The 5,812-nt window shown below is 33.1% G+C and overlaps 1 long non-coding RNA gene across 1 annotated transcript; it reads left to right on the top strand.

Moving 5' to 3' along the window:
• Positions 1–386: 386 nt before the first annotated feature.
• Positions 387–1,045, top strand: LOC126654673 (uncharacterized). The gene is made up of 2 exons (XR_007632668.2): positions 387–765; positions 921–1,045. It is a non-coding gene; the product is annotated as an uncharacterized LOC126654673 (long non-coding RNA).
• Positions 1,046–5,812: the final 4,767 nt, after the last annotated feature.

Genomic DNA, 5,812 nt, shown 5'->3' on the forward strand with positions numbered 1-5,812 from the left:
ACACAGCTTTTTCTTTTTTGTTTCACGTCTAATTTCCAACTCTTATAACCATAATTCTCTTAAAGGGTTAAATGCAAATTCATACACCAACTTTGACCTAATTTGCAATTACAACATAAACTTTGAAACTTGGCAATGTCAGTAACCAACTTTACACTTTTGGCAAATCGATACACCAAACTCAAAAAACACTAACGTGGACATTGTAATAAACCGGCATTTGTCATTTTATGATTGGTCGGTGTATCAATTTGCCAAGAAATGAAAGTTGGCTACCGATATTGCCAAATTTAAAAGTTTATGTTGTAATTGCAAATTAGGTCAAAATTGGTGTATAAATTTGCATTTAACCCTTTCTTAAATCTCCAATTGTTTCTCTAATTTGCCTCATTTTCATCTCACCATTTTCTTTTCCGATTTCCTTCTTGGATTCTAAATATGTAACTATTTTTGCGCATTTGAATCTAATATATTTATATCTTTGTACTAAGCTGTTTCAAATTTATCCGTCTTCTACTTACTATTTATGTGGGTTTGTTTTGTTCTTGATGATGGGACTCTAATTCGTAGAAATGAATAACTTTGTTATATGGGTATCAGTTTATTTCTGTTAGTGTTTCAGATTCAGTTCGAAATCATTAGTCTACTAATGTAATGATTAGCTTAGACTGAAATTAGAAATGTGGGATATGAAATGGTTACTATGATTGTCCAACTGATGAGCTTTTGCAGAGACTAAGAAATTTAATTTCATCGAGCGCCGAGGTTAGTTTACTTTAATTCGGTTACTGAAGAATTTTCGGCTCTTAAATTAAACTTTTTTGTTTGTTGATTTAAATTGTGCTTTTACTGATTTTCACAAAATTCATTTCTCACAAATGTCATTTTTAAGTCTAATTTAATGTTTATTTTTATTGCAGATCGAAGTTGATGAGTTGATAAAGAAGCAACATCCAAATAGATATCTTCTTCTATTAAATTTTGTTTAGTTATTTTTTGTTTTGTTTTTATCTTGATATTATATTAGAATTTCAGGATTCTTGTATTTATAATTTATATAGTCAATTTTGCTGAATTATTATTTATCCTTTTTGTATTTAGTAAAAATGTAATTTTTTTATTAGTTCCTTTTTATATTAGTTTGTAACATGGTATTGTACTGATTATGTTTCTTATAAATGAAGATTGCATTAATAAAAAAAATATACTCTTTCGATAAAATTCGCCAATAATTTTCATCATCATATACATTATGACAATATATTTTGTTAAATTATAAATTTGTGACAAAATATATTTACTCAAAATGAAAATTGTTCTTGTCATGATTAAAATTGTGACAATTTTTTTTGTCAAATAATCAAATTTGTTACTAAAATAGATAATTTATTATGACAAATTAATATTAATTGTGATAAAATTAAATTAGTTATGATATAATTAATCGTCATAATAGATATTTAATATGATAAAAAACTTTTATCACAATAATAAATTTATGGTGACAAATTAGTATTTTTCTCATAATAACGTTATTGAGACGAGGTTGTCTTGACAAACTCGGTGACAAACATAATTTGTCACAATATACCATTTGTGATAAAATTTGAGTATGCAATGATGAAATTTTTCATCACAATAAGCTAAATTTCTTGTAGTGCTACCGTCAAATTTTTATGGAATTTGGACATAGTAATTTTAATTAAGCGGGACTGATTTGGACTTAATAAATCTTTGGAGATTTATTAAAAATAAAATATGAGTCGGATGCGAATAAAATTATATTTTTATTCGTTTTATATTTTATTAGATTTTTGGGTCAAATTTTGCAAAATTTGAAAGTAATCTCCGTTTGGGCTACGGACGACTAATTAAAATAAGAGTTAAAGTGTATGATTGAGCTAGTACCAAATGGTACTTTAGCCAAATCACATTTCCTATAAATAGGAGCAGAGGGGCAGCCTCATTTCTCTACGCCAAAGAAATTTGACGTGCTTGCTAGTTATAGCAACCCGAGGCCGGCGCGGCGCGATCCATTTCGCGAGTCCGACTCCGATTCTTCAACTAATTTAGTAGTAATCGAGGTATTAATCTCGTATACGATGTTTATTTCGATATATATTAATTATATATTCGAATTAAACGGTAAACGTATCGAATCGATCGCGTACGTATTGATTCGACGTTTTAATTATAGAATTGAGTTGGATTGTGTAGTAGAGTGTTGAAATAATGTTTTTGAGTGTTCCGGAGCGTCAAAACTAGGTCGGAACTGCCCGGAATCGGGATTCACAGGCCTGCTGACTGCTGTACGCCCAGCGTGCTGTGCGTGCGCACAGCATAGCTGCGCGGGCACACAGGAAGTTGTTCAACCGCACAGCATGTGACCGAGGGGAGAGAAATTTAGGGTTTTTCAAACCCGACTTGGTCTAACGTATTTATGAAATATGAAAACAACCTAAATGGACTGGTAACACGGATTGACAGATGTAAAGCGAATCAAAAGAATGTAAAGTAAAAGATATTTGGTTTATTAAAATAATGTTAGGTTTTAATAAAGCCCTACATTAATCAAAGTGATTAATGTTAAATGACTATAAGTCTATACCAAGAGCGGTATTATATATTGAACGAGAAGTTCAATATTGAGATTAGTTTATGTGTTTGTTTATAGAGTCGTCTATAAACATTAGTTGTCTGAGTCTGTCGTTTATACGACAGGACTGGTGTTAGAAATTCAATGTCTAATATTCTTTTGACATTTGAATTTTAATCAGATCCAACGAGTAGTCGATCTAGCGAGCCAAACACCAACGTGTTTGACTGACAAGCTTATTTGGAGCTTACGTTTTTGAAAATGGGGACGACATTACTGTGAGTTTTACTTTGTGGTTTTTACATTTAAATATTTACATTTAAACTGTTTTAAATAACAAATCGCACTAGTATAATTAACCATGAAAGATCCATTAGAACAAGCTTCCTATTGGTTGTCAATAGGACTGTGTGATCACCAGTAATGTTTATCGATATGAGCCTGTGTCTGACATAGAGGTCAGTTAATGTCATTGGGCGTTGGAAGTGCTAGCGACCCTGACTTAATAGTTTGAGACGGCAGTAACGGTTACGGTCACATGCAATACTGTGATGGCAGTTACACGGTTACAGTCCAGACACCCGGCTTAGACGGCAGTGATTCAGTTCACGGTCTAAGGCCTATATTGTGTAGGTTGAGACCCAGACAACAGTCTTACTTGCAGGGTTTCATCTGGATCGACTAATTGGTAATATTTTATATATACAAATGGTTTATGTATTTGCGGTTTGAATATTTCACTGTAAAATAGTAGACTCACTCGGAAATATTTATATTTCTGACCCTCCCCAACGTTTACCTTTCAGGTTATCAAGTACGAGGCCAGACTTCCATAGTAATTCTGGAAGTCAATGTAAGCCCTACATCTAGAGCTGCAAGTAGTTGGGTACTGGAAAGTCTGTCTTTTTATTTACAGCAGTTCAAACTTATTTTGATATACTCTGATTTGAACTACGTATATGTATATGATTGAAAAGCTGCGTGTTTTCTAAAATGTTGCGACCAGTTGTTTGAAAGATACACTGGTTTCATGATTCTATCATTTTAGGATTGTATTGGAAATAGAGCAAGTACGTCATATGAGATTGATGTTTGCGCTCTGGTTTCTTGAAATACAATAGGGGTTTTACGAACCCAGTTTTCAGAAATATGTTTTTGTTAAACGAGTGAAAGGTTTTAATGATGTTTTCTGAATACAGATCATACGTAATGTGTGGTCTTGAATTGCAAAAAATTTATAAAGGTTTTTAGGCTTGCTACGAGTTTCGGAGCAACCACTCCCATTCCCTTGCGCCGGTCGCGAGCCTCGAATTTGGGTCGTGACAAAGTTGGTATCAGAGAAACAGTTCTCGGACTCGAGAATTTTAAAACATTGCTGATGCATGAAATGAATTGTGGGGTAGATGTCATACGTACTCATAGAAACTACTGCAGCACATAGGATTTGAGTCATGTCTCCTACATACAATCTTATGTTTCATAGGTTCTCAGCCTTCCTTTTTGGGATATAAGACTGCGATAGACGCGTGCGAGTCGTCTAGACAATTCGATAGTGATGCTTGTATATCAAGCATGGAAATAACGTGAAGACACTGTCGAAGTCATTCGATAGTAGTACAAGGAGACGATTGACAGAAGAAGTATGAATTTAAAGAAGTAGAGTAGTTGTGAGAAAAATCTTACTGGTTACAAAATTTAGGGTCAGGAGGAAACTTACAAAACCAAATGACATAACCTGTTATGGTTATTCATTTAAATGATTTTAAAAGCATAATTGTGCTTAGACATGAGACGTCATCACCCTATGCACAACTATGCAAATGTTTTAAAAGTGAATTTTAAACAAAATGTTGTAAAAAAGGGTACCCAAGATGATTGAACCATTTTAAACAGATTTATTTTTCTTGTAAGTATACCTAGACCAGAACTCTGTAGAAAAAGTAAATACTCGAGATCAAGTAGTAAGCGATTCTCGAGGGGGAAACATAAACATATGAGAATGGAAGTTGGAGAATAAAAATTAAGGATAAGAATATTCTTAAATAAGATGTCTAGGGCATTGTACCCTGAGACACTAGGAGTAAGAAAGGAGGGATAAAATCTATTGATCAAGAAGTGATTAAGACGTTAGAGATACGTAATTTATCACTAGCGATTAGTATAACTTGAGTTTAGAAAGATTCAAGATAAGTGGAAGACACACGGATCAAGGTCTAGTAGATAGGGATAGTGTATTGATAAAGCGAGTTTCAGATGATGTCTGAAAATCGACAGGATGTACTAAAACCCTGATAACTTTTAATTGAATCGTTGGATCAGTTTAATTTTGGAATATGATATTCCTAAGACGGTTAACTAGAGATTAACCGTTGCGATCGTCGAACAGAGAGGTAGACAATAGTTGTTTGTTTTGCAAGTAATGATGGGAAACTTGCGTGAATTTTGGCAGTGAGCCAAAAGTGCAAGTGATCAAATTATGAAATGTAAAATTTAATTAACTTAGGATTACCAATGTAAACTCCATATATATGTAAATGAATTTGAAAACTGTTGTGAAACAGTAGTTTCAAAAAGTGAAAATTCCGATAACCGGGCCTTGTGACTATGAAGTCCTGGCTGGATGGTGACGGAAAATACATGTAAAGTACATGTATTTAAAAGTCGGGCCATAAATGTGTAAAGTATGGCCGACCAAAAGTGAAAAATGTGAAACAGATGTTTTATTTTTAATATGAATGTTTTGAAAACGGAGCGAGAAGTTGATAGTCAGTTAATTAAATGTAGTAGTGGCTATAGAGCATTGAGAATGACTCTTAGCTGTGAGCGAGAAGGCTATAGATAGAAAACTAAGCGGTAATACTTAGCCATTATCAGACCGAAAATGTATGGTTTGAAGGTTATTCATCAGAATGAATGAAAGATTCTGAGTAAGCCATAGTTTGAGATAAACAATATGTTAAGAGTAGAGATATTTAGATAAGAGCTCTGTGATAATTAACGGAAAAAGATTGTAGACCCAATAAGGGATACAGCAGATAGTAAAGGTATGTAAGGAGATAAGAAAGTGGTATAGAAAGTAACATCGTATTGAAACGAGTTACGATGAAATAAATATATGAGTGTAAGGTAAATCACTTATTAAATGGAAAGAGAAAACGTAAGCTGTGATTGGTATGTATCGATACTGTATGTAACATGGAATTTTTTTTATCGATA

This window comes from Mercurialis annua, linkage group LG7, assembly GCF_937616625.2.
Source record: "Mercurialis annua linkage group LG7, ddMerAnnu1.2, whole genome shotgun sequence".
NCBI lineage: Eukaryota > Viridiplantae > Streptophyta > Magnoliopsida > Malpighiales > Euphorbiaceae > Mercurialis > Mercurialis annua.